At 41.0% G+C, this 19,811-nt stretch overlaps 1 protein-coding gene across 18 annotated transcripts in view; it reads right to left on the bottom strand.

Annotated features, from left to right (window-relative positions):
* Nucleotides 1–1,736: 1,736 nt before the first annotated feature.
* LOC102141840 (uncharacterized) overlaps nt 1,737–19,811 on the bottom strand; it is a 118,947-nt gene continuing 100,872 nt past the window's right edge. For 17 of the 18 annotated variants that reach the window (XR_012429917.1, XR_010584441.1, XR_012429916.1 and 14 more), the window contains one exon: nt 1,737–2,468. The gene's annotated coding sequence lies outside the window, so the exon portion shown is untranslated. The remainder of the gene's footprint in view (nt 2,469–19,811) is intronic. The other variant, XR_012429922.1, reaches the window with a different exon arrangement.

Below are 19,811 nucleotides of genomic sequence, written 5' to 3'. Positions count from 1 at the left end.
TTGGTCTCCATCCCTTCTCTTTTGCTTGAATGGAGGAGACAGGGGATGAACAACTAACTGCATTACAAAGTAGAATGAAATATATGGGCTCTAATATTTCATATTCCAGTATTCTAATATAAGGAATATGCAAGGGATGGAGGGGGTTCAGCAGGAAGGGCTTGCTGGAAGAGCATAAGCCTGGTCTTCTATGAATGGAAAGGATTTCAAAAGGAGGGAGGGGGTGGGCAGAGAGAAAATCTGGGGGCTCGATGGTTTGTGGGACTCTCAAATGCCCAACTTTATTCTGAAGACAATGAAGTCTAGGGGCGATGGATCGGAGGAGGACAGTGAGTAACCTTTGTCTTTAGGAAACAGTACTGCCCAGCACCCAGGTCACCGCCACTGGGCTCTAGCCCCTGCTGTCCTACCACTCTGGCCCAGGCCACTTCCCTCCACACAACTCAGTCCAGCCTGGCCTAGTTCCCACATACACCTTGGTTCAGCCCCAACTCACCAGGGTTTATGGAACAGGAGGGCAAAAGCACGTTCCCTCAAGCTCTCCTTTCAGAAAATGGTTATACCTCTGTTGCAACCATTACACGTGAAACTACTGTACACAGATGAGATAGGCAAATATGTCTAAAACCTAAGAGCCCCTAGTTCCTATCGAGTTGAAGTGCTTGACCTACTAGTAGCTCCTCTTCTGATACTCTCATTGGTAGCAGAGCAAGGAACTGCATGCCTCCTGCCTCCAAAGTGGTATTGGTGGGCCCACACTGGGAGCTATTCAGCCCCATTGCAATCAAAGTAAAGTGTTCTTCTCCATTTTTCACTCCAAAATCAAGCTAAATGCTGACTTACTATTTCAAGATGTTCAAAGATGGCTGCCATGAGACCTGCAGGTGACTGCCTTCACTTTAATCTGTGAACGCCATCTAGGCAATGACATTTTCCTGCTGCAGAAATAAATGTGCCTTTCTAGCAAACTACTACCATCAATGCAAATAAGTGGGCTTGGGAGCTCAGATAAAACAATTAAGCAGGCAAGCTGGTGGGAAAAGAGGTCCCTGAAGCTCAGTATACCACTACTTAGTTCAGAGTATTTAGAGGAGAATAGAATTGGCTCCAATGGGCCTCATTACAGCAGTTTCTCTCGTCAAGCAGGGCTAAGGGCTCAGCCGTAGGTTATGAGACTGAATAGGAGAGGGTTTAGAGAGGGTGAAAATTCCACTGTCGAGAAACCTTCTGTAGCCTTCTGTAGCCATTCCCTGCCCCACCAGGCTGCTCTAGGCCCCAGGCCCATTTGCCACCAGTCATAGCCCTGACCCTTCCAATACAGACACATTACTGGCTAGTGAATTATTTTCTTCTTCCATGAGGTAACTAGTAAACTCCTTCTCCTCCTTTCACTCTCTTTCAGAATGCAACTCTCTGACCCTGTCCCTCCTCATTCCAATCTCCCATCCAGGGGCAACATAAACTCTTTGATCCCTGCACAGACAAACAAGTACTCCTCAGCTTAAGGATGGCTTTGAGAATAGCCTTTAATTGAAGGGTATATGTAGACATTTTTCAAACATTTTCCTAAATGAGACCTATATTTATCAATACAATTTGATGTAGAAAATGTGTGATTTTCATGGCTGCTCCCCCAAAACTACAAGCTAGAAGAATATTTGCAATATAAATTCCCAGCATTTTAGGAGATGTGATACCTGACTATTGTTTAGGCAAAGCAAATAAACCCAAGAAAATTGACTCCAAAGATTTATTATTTAAACACAACTAAGTCAAATTTGAACATTCTCAGCCCCCCAAGGAATGGCAAATAGAAATAGACAACTAACAACTAGAAATGTGCAGATTTCACTGAGGAATAAGAGCATTATCTGGCATTTCATAAACTCTATGTGCTAAACCAATATGCATTTTTAAATGATCACTCACATACGAAGGTGTAATACAGTTTGTATAATCAACTCCCATCAGAAAAATATGCATTTTACCTAAAATTTATTTGACAATAGTTCTGATGGAATTAGATGCTCTGAACAATATGAAGGAGAAAAAGGAAAAGAAAGAAAACTTCATCTGAAAAACCAGTGTGGTACTCAACTTTAATTTTTTTAAAGAAATGTGCCGCCCTTGCTCTAATTGCTTTAATTTAAATCTTTTTATTGTAGCTTTTCAGGAAAATATGATGTAGAATAAATCTGTTTCCCAACCTGTTTTCTTCCATACAATCAGTATTTTGTGTCATACAAACTGAGGCCAAACAATGAGATTTTATATTTACATATATATGCTTAAAATTATGTAATTAGAAGCACACACATATATATCTCAATTGATGTTCATATAGATATACAGATATTCAAGGGCAAGGGAGATGTGCTTGGAACCCTTTGGGGAAATACTTTACTCCACCTTCAGCACACTGTAGATTTTAGCAATTAACCAGAAACAGGAAAAAAATCCAACTGTCCCTGAAACAAAATGAAAAAGATCTTTGTTAGCCAGACATCATAGCAAATGAAGGTAGCTTTCTCAAAAACACAAAGCATGTCAGTGTTGAGGTGGGCTACTGATTCTCCAACTCTCAAGATTCGTACATTTATCAAGTAAAAACCAACAGGCTCTCTTGCTGAGCAAACAGGATGAGCAACAGGGCCAGAGGCAGTCACCTGCAAACAGGTGTGAGAATCCATCTGATTGAATTCTGCAGGTCTCTAACCAAAGCAAGAAAACAAAATTAGTAGCTTAACTTCTCCATTTCAAAAAGAATAAAAGAGGTCCAAGCCTATTTCTGATACAAAAAACTTCTTATAACTTGCTTCAATTTAGAAAACGTAAATAACCATTATCACTACAGATAGACAAAGGGGGTAATAATCTTACATATTTGCATATCCAGAGCATACATTAGTTTTATAAATCAAAGTTTTGTATCATTAAACTTTAAAAACTTTATTAAACTTTTTTTTGGAGACAGTCTTACTCTGTCGCCCAGGCTGGAGTGCAGTGGTGTAATCTCAGCTCACTGAAACCTCCACCTCCAGGGTTCAAGCGATTCTCCTGCCTCAGCCTCCTGAGTAGCTGAGATTACAAGAGGCTGCCACCATGCCCAGCTAATTTTTGTATTTTTTGTAGAGATGGGGTTTTGCCATGTTGGTCAGACTGGTCTCAAACTCCTGACCTCAAGTGATCTGCCTGCCTCGGCCTCCTCAAGTGCTGGGATTACAGGCATAAGCCACTGTGCCTGGCCTTAAGCTTTATTTAAACTCTAAAACCATCTTGGAGTCAGGTGTACTGGCACGTGCCTGTGGTCCCAGCTGAGGAGGCTGTGACAGGAGATCACTTGAGCCCACGAATTCAAATGCAGCCTGGGCAACACAGCGAGCCCCGTCTCAATAAACAAATGAATAAAGAAATAAATGAGAAAAAACATCTCATTTGGAAGGATTTATCCTAAAGAAATGGCCCCATATTCAAAAAAAATTACATGCAAAATGGTGATCATAATACTATGATTTATAATATTGAAAATTAAAAACAAACCAAATGCCCCCCCAAATAGGCAATTAGCTAAATTATGTCCCAAGTGCTCAATGAAATAATACAAAAATGACCAATGTAAAGACTATATAGCAGCATGAGGCAATCTTTATAACATGGTGTCAGGTGATAAAAGGCCTTAAATGATTCCCGGGTATCATACCAGTGTGAACATAATATAAGCATAAATATGTGGACCAGATAGAGCAGAGCATAGATAAAAGAAGGCACCTTTATATTTCAGGATGATATAATTATGAGCAAATTTTTCTTTAATACATGATTTCATTGATGTTTATATCATTAAAAACAATTTTCAGATGATATTATGGTTCAACGACTTAAAGAAAACTCCAGATTCTACAGTCTAATGGTGCACCCCAGGACAATTCATCTAGGAAAACATCTTACTCAATAACAAGATTGCAGAAAGTTTTAGGCAGCGGTTGGTACCTTTTTCCTTGCCAGATTCCAAACTTAGGATAACTTTCCATCCAATATATCATCATACCACTTCCTTCTACTCTTCAATGCTCATCAGGAATCAGTATGGTATAGTGATTAAGACCATGGGCATAGAGCAACACAGATCTACTCTGTTGGTTTCCTAGATGTCTGATCTTGGGCAAGTAACAATCTTGCCAAGCCTCAGTTTTCTCAGCTGGAAAATGGGGATGATAATACCTATTCTTACTCTAAGCTTCCTTCTCTGAATCCAACATCAAAGGTTCAGGAGATGGCAGGTGTATAGCTAACACATGTCTCAGAATCTAAAACATCTCTGATTTTGATTTGCTGCCTATTTTCCCCATAAACCATTGATATGTTTATGAATTCTCAACTTTTTGATGCTTGACATAAAATACACAATTGTCTCCTACCTAAAACACAAAAATCTATCAACCCTCACACTATTTTGGTAGTCAGCTGAGCTACAGAATCTGGACTTTGGAGTCAAGCAGACATTAGCTATGTGATGTAGAATAAGCTACCTACCTCCTCTGTTTCTCAAATGTGAAAAGGAATTACACCCTCACGCAACTAAGGCTTTTCCTGAGAGAAAAAGGACAAGGTATATTAGAGTGCCTGTCAGAGTAGGCACTCAAGAAATGATAGCTATTATTGATGTTCTGATTTGGGGCTTGAAATTTATGATCACATGGAGTTTATCTGATTAGTGTGATCATTCTCAACATTGGCCGCACATTGAAATTACCTGGGGAGATTTAAATACTACCACCTGGGTGACACCCCCAGAGATTCTGATTTAATTGATCTGGGATGCAGCCTGAGAGTCAAGATTTCAAAAAGCTCCCCTCTCAGCTAGTCTGCCCCTCCCTCCCTCCCTCCCTCCCTTCCTTCCTTCCTTCCTTCTATCTTCCACTGAACCAAAGGGCCACTGAACCTCACAAGTTAAAAGCAACTTAAAGGATCTGGAGAAATTAATTTTTTTTCTACAGCTGAATTGCTTGTATCACAATTTAAGAGTAGAAAACAGGAGATGAAACAAAAATGGGGAGAATTATCATCCTGATATCTTTGCTTACTTTTGTTTCAGGTCAGAGAAAGCACTAAACCAATATTAAAAATGTCCTAGCTTCTTTCTTTCTTTTCTTTCTTCTTCCTTCCCTCCCTCCCTCCCCTCCCTCCCTCCCTTCTTTCTTTCTTTCTTTCTTTCTTTCTTTCTTTCTTTCTTTTCTTTCTTTCTTTCTTTTCTTTCTTTCTAGACAGAATCTCCCCCTTTCGCCAGGCTGGAGTACAGTGGCATGATCTCAGCTCACTGCAACCTCCGCCTCCTGGGTTCAAGTAATTCTCCTACCTCAGCCTCCTGAGTAGCTGGGACTACAGACGCGTGCCACCACACCTGGCTAATTTTTGTATTTTTAGTAGAGACGGGGTTTCACCATGTTGGCCAGGATGGTCTCGATCTCCCAACCTCATGATCCACCTGCCTTGACCTCCCAAAGTGCTGGGATTACAGGCGTGAGCCACCGCGCCCAGCCACCCTAGCTTCTTTCTAAGCTTCAGAACCTTTTATAATGATACATAACCAAAAGACAATCCAACCACAGGATCTTGAATGAGACAGTCCAAGAAAAGCAGAGAAACCCATTTTTCCCCTTTCCCTTCCCTAATTGCAATTCTATAATGAAAAGGATTCTGTCTGATCCTGGGATAGGTATCCAATGTATGTTTCTTCTAAGGGTTTCCCAATGTGATCATATAACTACACTTAAAAAAGAAAAAGAAACTAGTTAAATAAAACATTTTGAAAGTCTACTACTTTCTATTCAACATAAACAAATCTTTTGGTGGGGATGTGGTGGTGCAGACCTGTAGTCCTAGCTACTAGGGAGGCTGAGGCCAGCCCGGGCAATGTAGTGAGATCTCATCTCAAAAAAAATTCTCTAAAGAGTCTTTCCACAGCCACTGTGGAGACTAAATTCCAAGAACTTGCAGCAGTGAATAAGACGTGCAGGAAAAAGATTGTCCATAAAGCTGGAATTTCAGCCATTGTGCAAAAAAATAAAGGGAAAGCTTACTTGGGGATAAGGGTCCTGGGGGCCTTAACTCCCGTTAGCCACATTTGCTTTCGTGTTCACTAAGCACTTTCTCTGGGCCTGGCACTTGCCAGGTAGTGTGAGGGATAGAAAAGGGGTTCTTGTAGAAAATAATCTCAGTTGGTGGCTGTGCTACACATCACTATTGATGTAGAGGTCAAAGTCGGAGACCTGGAAATCACCCTTAACTCCTCCCTCTTTTGCACCCACATATTGTCAGTTACCAAGTCCTGCAAATTGCAACTCCTTAATAGCCTTTGAATCCCTCTCCTCCATACCCCTCTGTCTATCTCCACAGCCATGGGATATTAAGCCATTCCCTCTTCATCTCTCACTTAATCAACTGTTTGTTGACTTCTCTCCCTACCTCCAGTCTTCCTCTCAAATCCATTCTCTACTCTGTCAGTGTGATTGTGATATTTCCAAGCCACAAAATTTGATTGTCATGCCCTTAAAAACCTGGCCAGGCATGGTGGTGCAAGCCTGTAATCCTAGCACTTGGGGGAGGCCAAGGCGGGCGAATCATCTGAGGTCAGGAGTTCGAGACCAGTCTGGCCAATATGGTGAAACCTTGTCTCTACTAAAAATACAAAAAAAAAAAAAAAAAAAAAGCTGGGCATGGTGGGGGGGCGCCTATAATCCCAGCTACTTGGGAGACTGAGGCAGGAGAATCACTTGAGCCCGGGAGGCGGAGGTTGCAGTGAGCCGAGATCATGCCACTGCACTCCAGCCTGGATGACAGAGCCAGACTCTGTCTCAAAAAAAAAAATACTTCCCCATAGCAAAAGTACTTAAGCTCTGGAGTGTATTAGGAACTGATTAAGCCATTAGAAATACAGATCAACAGGGATTCTGACCCAGAGGCTCTTGGATGGTCCCTGGACATCAGATTTGTTGGTTTTAGTTAATGTTAAATAATTGCTGCAAGTGAATTTGATGCACATCCAAGCTTTATCTGGCAAAAATTCCAACTCCTGGCCAGGTGTCATGACTCCTGCCTATAATCCCAGTGCTTTATGAAGCTGAGGTGGGAGGATTAATTGAGGCCAGAAGTTTGAGACCAGCCTAAGCAACATAGCAAGATCCTGTCTCTACCAAAAAAAAAAAAAAAAATAATTAATTAATTAATTAATTAATTAGCTGGGCATGGTGGTACATGCCTGTAGTACTAGCTACTCTGGAGGCTGAGATGGGAGGATCACTTGAGCTCAGGAGTTCAAGGTTACAGTGAGCTCTGATGGCACCCCTGCACTCAAGCCTGGGTGACAGAGTGAGACCCTGTCTCTAAAAAATAAAATAAATAATTACAACTCCTTAGTGTTGGCACACAAGGTCCCCCAGAGTCAGGTCATGACCTACTCCTTCAGGCCTTGTTCCTGCCAGTTTACACCTTAAATTTTAAACTCCAGCAACCCCAAGTTATCTAGAGACATCTGTATGCCATGCTTTGCTCAGTTGTCAACTTTACTTTCTACTTTTAAGCTTCAGTCTTCCCTCAAAACATAAGACACATCTCTATCATTTTATATGGAAAAGTCTTTCTTTCCCTCTTTCCCTCACCCCAAGTGAGCTAAGTGCTCTCCTCTGTGCTTTCACAAAACCCTGGGCTTCACTGTATCAGGCTCTGTGCCGCCATGCATGGAGATGATCCATTTAGGGGTCTTCTCTCTTAAGACTATAGCCTTGAGGCTAGGGATTAAGTCTTAATCTTATGCCCCCAGTGCTTAGCATAGTGTTGGGCACATTGTAGGTGGACAACGCATATTTGTTAAACTGACCTACTTAAATTAACTGCTTAGCAATGTAAGCTCCATGAGGATCAGGATTTTTATCCCTTTATAGTTTTGCTCACCACTAAAATCCCAGCCCCTACAGCAAAGCCTGGCACACAGTTGACATTCAATATGTATTTACTAAATGAATGAATGGTGGGATTTTGGAGAAGGCATCATAGGGAAAAGTCCTATAAAGCTGGGTTCAAACACATTTGAGGATGGGAGACAGCTCTTCCAGAGAGGAATAAAGTTCCCATAAAGGCTTTAAAAAACACTCAAAGCCCTGGCAGTTTTAAGGAACAGTAAGAACCATGACAGAGAGATTGGAGCATTAAAAGTGTAAGATAGAGAATTAAGGGAGCATTAAAGAGGGCATATATGCCTCTACTCCTAGGCACTTGGGAGGCTGCAATGGGAGGATTATCTGAACCCAGGAGTTCGAGGCTGCAGTGAGCTATGATAGCACCACTGCATTCCAGCCTGGGTGACAGAGTGAGATCCTGTCTCTAATTTTTTTTTTTTTTGAGAGAAATCTCGCTCTTGTCCCCCAGGTTTGAGTGCAATGGCTTGATCTCGACTCACTGCAACCTCCGCCTCCTGGGTTCAAACGATTCTCCTGCCTCTGCCTCCCAAGTAGCTGGGATTAAGGCTCCTGCCACCACACCCGGCTGATTTTTGTATTTTTTAGTAGAGACAGGGTTTCACCATGTTGGCCAGGATGGTCTCGAACTCCTGACCTCAGGTGATCTGCCTCGGCCTCCCAAAGTGCTGGGATTACAGGCATGAGCCACTGTGCCCAGCTTAATTTTTTTTTAATAGAAGAAAAGACTGCAAGAGTAGATAAGGGGCCAGATATTGCATGCCAAGTTAAGAAGTTTGGATTTGACCATGTGGGCAACTGGGAGCCAGTGAAGATACATAAGCCATAGAATAAGACAATCAAATTTGTATTTCATGAAGATGATGAAGATGATAATAATAATTAGCTTTTACTAAATTATTATATGCCCGTCTCTGAGTTACAGGCTTCACATGTGTGATGACATTCAGTTGTGCTTTTCTGAGGCAAGTACTATTATTTTCCCCATTCCACAAGGAAATGGAGGCTCAAAGAGGTGAAGTGACTTGCCTTACAATACACAGTCAATAAATAGCACAGATAGGAGTCAAAGCCTATTCTGCCCTTGACTGTTCTAGGAAAGATATCAATATGGGATGAGGTGACCAGAAACCACTTTGTGCAGAAAGACCTCAAAAAACAAGCAGCAATTAGACAGGAAAAGGTAGAGAGACCAACCCAGGCATGAGATGACAGAGGATGTAAAATGCATAACACAAGAATGCCAGAGAATGCAGCTTCTGATTACCTCTGGGGGAATAGAACGCCTCTTTAAGAGGAGACTTTCTGTTGAAACTTTTTAGTATGATACTCAAAATTCGAAGAATACTGACCACCACAAGGCCCATAGTTAGTCTATAGCTACTTGCACTGAGTAAAAGAATAGGACCCAGAGGTTTTCTGTATCCTTGAGAATAGGGACGACTGTGTCCTGTTCTCCTACAGAACCTACCGCTTTCTTTGGTCCATAAGTGTAAACTGAGATCAAAATAAGCTGGAATTGAGGATGTAATGGCATTATTCCAGAGGTTACACTAGCCTTGACTCCCTGTATCCCAGAATCATGTAGTAAAACAGAAAGGATGCGTTTTTTAAAGAAGGGCTGAAGGGTCATAGGAAAGACCAGAGATATTCTATTGTCATCCTATATTCCTGAGGGTGATATTGTATTGCTTTACATGCACGAGTCTTAGTTCCCCCAGTTAAGAGCAGTCCACTTGGTCAAATAGAGGACTACAGAGCAGATTTTGAAGGCACCCGTTAGTTGTTGGTTTGGCTCTAGCTCGAGAAAGTGCGTCTTTCTTGAGGAGGACATAGAGAGTTGTACTTTGAAAGAATGAGCTTTGAGGTCAGACCAACCTGGGTTTGAATGAATCATGGCTCTACCACTTACTGGCTGAGTGGCCGTGAACAAGTCCATCTCTCTGGGCTTCAGTTGCCTTATCCATGCAGTGGGAATAAGGTGACCTACAGCTCATGACAATTGTGAAAATTAAGTGAGATAAATGTGTGCAAATAGTTGGCACATAATCAACTCAATAAAAATAGTATTATATCTTAATGTTTCCATATTCTCAATTAATATGTTACCAAGCCCAAAGAAGACACTTAATAAATACTTACTTGTTGGTTAACAATCAGCATTAATATATTTTTATCTCTTTTTGATCTTTCAGCCTTTAAAACTGAAGATTTTAATAAAGTAGAGCTAGCAACAACTTGGTATAATAAAACACAAAATGGCCATTATAGCTAACATTTGTGTGTTAAGATAATTGGACATTTCCTTCAGTATACTATATTTCATCTTGCTCTGTGTGAAAACATGAAATCTTCACTTTAATTTAGTGATAAAATATTATACAGTAGACTGTCTCAAAATATACTGAACTCCATTAGCTTCTTTTAATGAATAAAAATATATTCAAAGCACAGACAGTGAGAAAGCCAACAGAAAAGCACTCTTCATTTGGCTAATACTTCTTCTGGGTCTTAAAAGCTCTTTGTAACACACTGGCTTCAATCACCACCCAGTGATTGGTGGTGCAGAGTCTCAGACTCTAAACATAATCTCTCAAAATGATCAAAAATGTATTCTGAAAATAGCATTAACTCCCAAGTAAATGTAAGGTTCAAAAATAGTTCACTCTAGACCAGGATTTCTTGACAGCAGCACTATTGACGTTTTAGGCCAGATAATTCTTTGTTGTGGAAGCTGTCCGGCACACTGTGGCATATTTGGTGGTGTCCCTGACGTCTATTCACTAGATGTCATTAGTATCCTCCCAGTCATGACAATCAAAAATGTCTCTATACACTGCTAAATGTTTCCTGGGGGAGTGGGCAAATTGCCCCGGTTGAGAACCACTGCTCTAGAATAAGAGACTGTAGCTAAATACAAACATTTTTAACTACTTCCGTAAAATATAGATAATTGTATAAAATATTTAATTTACTACCCAAATGGCAATGGCAGCCAAATTTTTTTTTTTTTTTTTTTTTTTTGAGACAGAGTCTCGCTCTGTCACCCAGGCTGCAGTGCAGTGGCACAGTCTCAGCTCACTGCAACCTCTGTCTCCCAGGTTCAAGTGATTCTCTGTCTCAGCCTCCCAAGTAGCTGGGACTACAGGTGTGTGCCACCACACCCAGCTAATTTTTATATTTTTAGTAGAGACAGGGTTTTGCCATGCTGGCCAGGCTAGTCTTGAACTCCTGGCCTCAAGTCTTGAACACCTTGGCCTCTCAAAGTGCTGGGATTACAGGCATGAGCCACCACACCCAGCCCAAAGTTGATAATTAACTACAAATTCCATTATTATAACACTAGACAGCTTTTAGGCTTTAAGACGAGGAAACCCAAGTGTTAGATCTTATTTTATTATTTTGATCTTAAGTCCATTACATCAAAATAGAAATACATTATTTTAATTCACTTTCTTAAGATTTTAACTCATTTGTTGATATCTAAAACAAAATCCTGAATCAAATAAAAAATCACTAACTATCCTCCAATCCAAGCACTTTGGGAGGCTGAGAAGGGCAGATCACCTGAGGTCAGGAGTTCAAGACCAGCCTGGCCAACATGGTGAAATCCCACCTCTTCTAAAAATACAAAAAATAGCCACGCATGGTGGTGGGCGCCTGTAATTCCAGCTACTCTGGAGGCCAAGGCAGGAGAATCACTTGAACCTGGGAGGCAGAGGTTGCAGTGAGCCGAGATTGTACCACTGCACTCCATCCTGGGTGACAGAGTGAGACTCTGTCAAAAGAAAGAAAGGAAAGAAAGGAAGAAGGAAAGACAGAAAGACAGGAAGGAAGGAAGGAAGGAAGGAAGGAAGGAAGGAAGGAAGGAAGGAAGGAAGGAAGGAAGGAAGGAAGGAAGGAAGGAAGGAAGGAAGGAAGGAAGGAAGGAAGGGAAGGAAACTAATTAGGATTTGGGGCAAGTCATCCAACCTTAATTGAAATTCATTTGCATTTATCTATAAAAATATAAAATGTTATTCCTGGTACTCTTTCTTGGTATGTTGTGGTTTATCCTCCCTATTCCTGTCCCTTGTGTCATATTTCGACTTTTCTTTACACATCTGTAAGTGTGCTACTAAATAAAAATTGGGTAGAGTAACACCAGCCAGAATACATATCACTTCCTTTTGCTCCAAAACTGAGAGGAAGAAAACAATGGGGTGCCATTTTAGACACACTGCATGAACAAAAAAGAAAACTGCTTTTTCTTTGTTTCTTTTTAAAAATAATACCCAATGCCAGGCAAGGCCACAGCAGAAAGGCATTTTAAAAACCATAAAAATATTCATGTTTTTTTGACCCTGTCATCCCACTTCACAAACTATCTTGAGGAAATAATCCAAAATGGGGGAAAAAACAAGTTCAATAGTAAAGAAATAGTTCAGCAAAGTAATCTGCCCAATCGATTAAGTAGTCATAAATATGATAAATATGAAGGGTATATTGCAACATGGAAAAGTACTTAGTATATAAACAAAGTGTCTTCCTACAGTAACAATATTCAATATTGAAAGGTGACAGATATCAACAGTACAGTGCAGTGGCTCACGCCTGTAATCCCAGCACTTTGGGAGGCCGAGGCGGGCAGATCACCTGACGTCAGGAGTTCAAGACCAGGCTGACCAAAATGGTGAAACCCTGTCTCTACTAAACATATGAAAATTAGCTGGGCGTGGTGGCAGGTGCCTGTAATCCCGGCTACTCGGGAGGCTGAGGCAGGAGACACACTTGAACCCGGGAGGCAGAGGTTGCAGTGAGCCAAGATCACACCACTGCACTCCAGCCTGGGCGACAGAGCGAGATTCTGTCTCAAAAAAAAAAAAAAAAAAAAAAGAAAGAAAGAAAAGTGACAGCTATAAAGTCCTGTACTTCTGCTGTGATGCTATGGATGAATTCAAGCACCAAAGGGGAATGTGGTAACCACAAGGAAGAGCTTCGAATGAATGCACAATTATTCTAAATAAGTTTGAATCAATAAGCATGAATAAGTGTGAAGCTCCTCAGCATGTTTTAAATGAGTAAGTATTGCTAATTTTTAAATTGTCATTTTATTAAAAAATCATTTTCAGAAATGTTTGTCCACAGGAAGAAAGGGTAATCACAAATTAATAATTGTACTTTTGTGTACACCTATATTCTTAAGGCTAGGTATTTAATTAAGGACTTCTTCCTCACAAGTGAAACAACATGAAAATAGGTAATAAGCCTTGCTTCCTGCTATGAACCTCAACATATAATGATAAAATATAAAGAAATGCCATTGGCCGGGCGCGGTGGCTCAAGCCTGTAATTCCAGCACTTTGGGAGGCCGAGACGGGCGGATCACTAGGTCAGGAGATCGAGACCATCCTGGCTAACACGGTGAAACCCCGTCTCTACTAAAAAATACAAAAAACTAGCCGGGCGAGGTGGCGGGCGCCTGTAGTCCCAGCTACTCAGGAGGCTGAGACAGGAGAATGACGTAAACCCGGGAGGCGGAGCTTGCAGTGAGCTGAGATCCGGCCACTGCACTCCAGCCTGGGCGACAGAGCAAGACTCCGTCTCAAAAAAAAAAAAAAAAAAAAAGAAATGCCATTTAAGAGTCCGTAAGAAGACAGCTTCTTAAAGGACAGTTCTAGAGAACAGATGTCAAAATCACAGTTCTTTATTTTGTGTGTGTGATACGAACAGTACCCAGAATTTACTTTGGAGGTTTCTCACACCCACGATTTAATTTTAAAACTGATATGCAAACATGATCCCATGATGGTATCTCCTCTCTTCCATACGCTATGAAGTCAAGAAGAATATGGGCTTAGCTCTCTGAAGGACACAAAACAGGCATACAGTGTAGTCCCTGCTCTCAAGGAGATGCCAATCTAGTTGGGGAGACTGCTAAAAAAGTCAGGAGACAAGCTTGAACTTAGTGAGTAGTTTAGCTTTCAGAGACTTAGAAAACACACTGAATAACGAGCAAGACCACATTATGGAAGCTCCCAACACCAAGGTGAGCTTAGACCTTGACGGAGGAGGAAGTATGATGCTATTACAATTTTTGAATAGGGAAAATGGCATTATCGCCCTGTTTATTTTGTTTTATTTTATTTTCATTTTATTTTTGAGGCAGGGTCTTGCTCTGTCACCCAGGCTGGAGTTGCAGTGGCACTATCTTGGCTCACTACACCCTTGATCTCCTGGGCTCAAGTGATCCAACCACTTCCTGAGTAGCTGGGACCACAGGCACACACCACCATTCCTGGTTATGTCTTTTAAAATATTTTTTGTAGAGACAAGATTTCATCATGTTGCCCAAGCTGGTTTCGAACTCCTGGGCTTAAGTGATCTGCCTGCCTTGGCCTCCCAAAGTGCTGGGGCTATAGACATGAGCCACCGTGCCCGGCCTATTACACTGTTTAAACCCTTCAACTTCCCACCACTCCCACAATAAAACAAAGTCCTTAATATCATTTACAAGATCCTCATAAGATCTGACTGTTCCTTTCCTTTCCTTCCTGCCTGCCTGCTTCCCTCCCACCCTCCCTCCCTCCCTCTTTCTTTCCTCTTCTCTTCTCCTCTCTTTTCTTCTCTTCTCTTCTTCTTTGAGACGGGGTCTCACTCTGTCACCCAGGCTGGAGTGCAGCGGTTCAATGATCATGGCTCACTGCTGCCCCAACCTCCCTGGTCTCAGGTGATCCTCCCAAACTCAGTGTCCCAAGCAGCTGGATTACAGGCATGTGCCACTACACCCAGCTAATTTTCTGTAGAGATGGGATCTCACCATGTTGCCCAGACTGGTCTCAAACTCCTGGGTGCAAGGGATCCTCACCTTGGCCTCCCAAACTGCTGGGATTATAGGCATAAGCCACTGCATCCGTCCTATTCCATACCTTTCTAACTTCACTATTGCCACCTAGCACCACCCTCCCTCCCTTGCCATGCTGGACTTTCTTTGAAGATGTCAAACTACTTCCCACTCAGGACTTTCAAACATGCTGCCACCTCTGCTTGGAACACTTGACCATCCACCTCTTGCTCAACATCACTTATTTCACAAAGCTCACCAAACCCGTAATTTTTCTTTAATATGTCTCCCTTCCACTAGAATAGAAGGGTCCATAAAAACAGGGAAGCTTATCTGTCTTCTTTACCACTGTGTTCCCAGCACTTAGCACAGTGTCCAGCACAGTGCAAGCATTCTGTAAATATGAGTTGACCTGTTAAAAGTAATCTTGGGGCCAGACGCGGTGGCTCACACCTGTAATCCCAGCACTTTGGGAGGCTGAGGTGGGTGGATCACGAGGTCAGGGAATCGAGACTATCCTGGCCAACATGGTGAAACCCCGTCTCTACCAAAAATACAAAAATTAGTTGGGTGTGGTGGTGTGCGCCTGTAGTCCCAGCTACTGAGGAGGCTGACGCAGGAGAATCGCTTGAACCCAGGAGGTGGAGGTTGCAGTGAGCCGAGATCACGCCACTGCACTCCAGCCTGGATGACAGAGCAAGATTCCGTCTCAAAAAAAAAAAAAAAAAAAAAAAAAAAAAAAAAAGTAACCTTGGACTGAATTGCACTATTTCTTTCTTTTTTTTTTTTTTTTAATTATCCTTTAAGTTCTGGGATACATGTGCAGGTTTGCTACATAGGTATACATGTGCCATGGTGGTTTGCTGCACCCATCAACCCATCGTCTACATTAGGTATTTCTCCTAATGCTATCCCTCCCCTTGCCCCCCACCCCACAACAGGCCCCAGTGTGTGATGTTCCCCTCCCTGTGCCCATACGTTCTCATTGTTCAACTCCCACTTATGAGTGAGAACATGCGGTGTTTGATTTTCTGTTCCTGTGTTAGTTTGCTGAGAATAATGGCTCCCAGCTTCATCCATGTACCTGCAAAGGATATTAATTCATCCTCTTTTATGGTTGCATAGTATTCCGTGGTATATATGTGCCCCATCCTCTTTATCCAGTCTAACATTGATTGGCATTTGGATTGGTTCCAAGTCTTTGCTACTGAGAATAGTGCTGCAATTAACATATGTGTGCATGTGTCTTTATAGTAGAATGATTTATAATCCTTTGGCTATATACCCAGTAATGGGATTGCTGGGTCAAATGGTATTTCTGGTTCTAGATCTTTGAGGAATTGCCACATTGTCTTCCACAATGGTTGAACTAATTTACACTCCACTAATGGTGTAAAAGCATTCCTATTTCTCCACATCCTCTCCAGTATGTGTTGTTTCCTGACTTTTTAATGATCACCATACTAACTGGTGTGAGATTGTACCTCATTGTGGTTTTGATTTGCATTTCTCCAATAACTAGTGATGATGAGTTTTCATATGTTTGTTGGCTGCATAAATGTCTTCTCTTGAAAAGTGTCTGTTCATATACTTCACCTACTTTTTGATGGGGTTGTTTGTTTTCTTCTTGTAAATTTGTTTAAGTTTCTTGTAGATTCTGGATATTAGACCTTTGTCAGATGGATTGATTGCAAAAATTTTCTCCCATTCTGTAGGTTGCCTGTTCATTCTGATGACAGTTTCTTTTGCTGTGCAGAAGCTCTTTAGTTTAATTAGATCCCATTTGTCAATTTTGGCTTTTGTTGCCATTGCATTTGGTGTTTTAGTCATGAAGTCTTTGCTCATGCCTATGTCCTGAATGGTATTGCCTAGGTTTTCTTCTAAGGTTTTTATGGTTTTAGGTCTTACATTTAAATCTTATACCATCTTGAGTTAATTTTTGTATAGGGTGTAAAGAGGGGGTCCAGTTTCAGTTTTCTACATATGGCTAGCCAGTTTTCCCAACACCATTTATTAAATAGGGAATCCTTTCCCCATTGCTTGTTTTTGTCAGGTTTGTCAAAGATCAGATGGTTGTAGATGTGTGGTGTTATTTCTGAGGCCTCTGTTCTGTTTCATTGGTCTATATGCCTGGTTTAGTACCAGTACCATGCTGTTTTGGTTACTGTAGCCTTGTAGTATAGTTTGAAGTCAGGTAGTGTGATGCCTCCAGCTTTGTTCTTTTTGCTTAGGATTGTCTTGGTTATACGGGCTCATTTTTGGTTCCATATGAAATTTAAAGTAATTTTTTCTAATTCTGTGAAGAAAGTCAATGGTAGCTTGATGATAGGAATAGCACTGAATCTATAAACTACTTTGTGCTGTATGGCCATTTTCACAATATTGATTCTTCCTATCTATGAGCATGGAATGTTTTTCCATTTGTTGGTGTCTTCTCTTATTTCCTTGAGCAGTGGTTTCTAGTTCTCCTTGAAAAGGTCCTTCACATCCCTTGTAGGTTGTATTCCTAGGTATTTTATTCTCTTTGTAGCAGTTGTGAATGGGAGTTCACTCATGATTTGGCTCTCTGTTTGTCTATTAGTGGTGTATATGAATGCTTGTGATTTTCGCACATTGATTTTGTATCCTGAGACTTTGCTGAAGTTGCTTAACAGCTTAAGGAGTTTTTGGGCTGAGACGAGGGGGTTTTCTAAATATACAATCATGTCATCTGCAAAGAGAAACAATTTGACTTCCTCTCTTCCTATTTGAATATGCTTTATTTCTTTCTCTTGCCTGATTTCCCTGGCCAGAACTTCCAATACTATGTTGAATAGGAGTGGTGAGAGAGGGCATCCTTGCCTTGTCCTGGTTTTCAAAGGGAATGCTTCCAGCTTTTGCCCATTCAGTATGATATTGGCTGTGGGTTTGTCATAAATAGTTCTTAATATTTTGAGATACATTCCATCAATACCTAGTTTATTGAGTGTTTTTAGCATGAAGTGGTGCTGAATTTTATCAAAGACCTTTTCTGCATCTATTGAAATAATCATGTGGTTTTTGTCATTGGTTTTGTTTATGTGATGGATTGCATTTATTGATTTGCATATGTTGAACCAGCCTTGCATTCCTGGGGTGTAGCCGACTTGATCATGGTGGATAAGCTTTTTAATGTGCTGCTGGATTCGGTTTACCAGTATTTTATTGAAGATTTGTGCATCAATGTTCATCAGGGATATTGGCCTGAAATTCTCTTTTTTGTTGTGTTTCTGCCAGGTTTTGATATCAGGATGATGCTGGCCTCATAAAATGAGTTTGGGAGGAGTCCCTCTTTCTCTATTGTTTGGAATAGTTTCAGAAGGAATGGTACCAGTTCCTCTTTGTACCTCTGGTAGAATTCGGCTGTGAATCCGTCTGTTCCTGGGCTTTTTTTGGTTGGTAGGCTATTAATTACTGCCTCAATTTCAGAACTTGTTATTGGTTTATTCAGGGATTCAACTTCTTCCTGGTTTAGTCTTGGGAGGGTGTGTGTGTCCAGGAATTCATCCATTTCTTCTAGGTTTTCTACTTTATTTGCATAAAGGTGTTTATAGTAGTCTCTGATGGTAGTTTGTATTTCTGTGGGATCAGTGGTGATCTCCCATTTAACATTTTTTATTGTGTCTATTTGATTCTTCTCCCTTTTCTTCTTTATTATTCTGGCTAGTGGTGTATCTATTTTGTTAATCTTTTCAAAAAACCAGCTCCTGGATTCACTGACTTTTTTGGAAGGGTTTTTTGTGTCTCTATCTCCTTCAGTTCTGCTCTGATCTTAGTTATTTCTTGTCTTCTGCTAGCTTTTGAATGTGTTTGTTTTTGCTTCTCTAGTTCTTTTAATTGTGATGTTAGGGTGTCGATGATCTTTCCCGCTTTCTCTTGTGGGCATTTAGTGCTATAAATTTCCCTCTAAATACTGCTTTAGCTGTGTCCCAGAGATTCTGGTACATTATGTCTTTGTTCTTATTGGTTTCAAATAACTTATTTATTTCTGCCTTAATTGCGTTATTTACCCAGAAGTCATTCAGGAGCAGGTTGTTCAGTTTCCAAGTAGTGGTGTGGTTTTGAGTGAGTTTCTTAATCCTGAGTTCTAATTTGATTGCACTGTGGTCTGAGAGACTGTTTGTTATGATTGTCGATCTTTTGCATTTGCTGAGGAGTGTTTTACTTCGAATTATGTGGTCGATTTTAGAATAAGTGTGATGTGGTGCTGAGAAGAATGTATATTCTGTTGATTTGGGGTGGAGAGTTCTGTAGATATCTATCAGGTCTGCTGGGTCCAGAGCTGAATTCAAGTCCTGAATATCCTTGTTAATTTTCTGTCTCGTTGATCTGTCTAATATTGACAGTGTGGGGTTAAAGTCTCCCACTATTACAGTGTGGGAGTCTAAGTCTCTTTGTAGGTCTCTAAGAACTTGCTTTATGAATCTGGGTGCTCCTGCATTGAGTGCATATGTATTTAGGATAGTTAGCTCTTCTTGTTGCATTGATCCCTTTACCATTATGTAATGCCCTTCTTTCTCTTTATTGATCTTTGTTGGTTTAAAGTCTGTTTTATCAGAGACTAGTATTGCAACCCCTGCTTTTTTTGTTTTGTTTTGTTTTGCTTTCCATTTGCTTAGTAAATCTTCTATCCCTTTATTTTGAGACTATCTGTGTCTTTACACATGAGATGGTTCTCCTAAATATAGCACATCAATGAGTCCTGACTCTATCCAATTTGCCAGTCTGGGCCTTTTAATTGGGGCATTTAGCCTGTTTACCTTTAAGGTTAATATTGTTATGTGTGAATTTGATCCTGTCATTATTATGCTAGCTGGTTATTTTGCCCATTAGTTGATGCGGTTTCTTCATAGTGTCGATGGTCTTTACATTTTGATATGTTTTTGCAGTGGCTGGTAGCAGTTTTTCCTTTCCATATTTAGTGCTTCCTTCAGGACCTCTTGTAAGGCAGTCCTGGTGGTGACAAAATCCCTCAGCATTTGCTTGTCTGTAAAGGA

This window comes from Macaca fascicularis, chromosome X, assembly GCF_037993035.2.
Source record: "Macaca fascicularis isolate 582-1 chromosome X, T2T-MFA8v1.1".
Classification (NCBI taxonomy): domain Eukaryota; kingdom Metazoa; phylum Chordata; class Mammalia; order Primates; family Cercopithecidae; genus Macaca; species Macaca fascicularis.
This window is presented reverse-complemented; position numbering and strand designations above follow the sequence as displayed.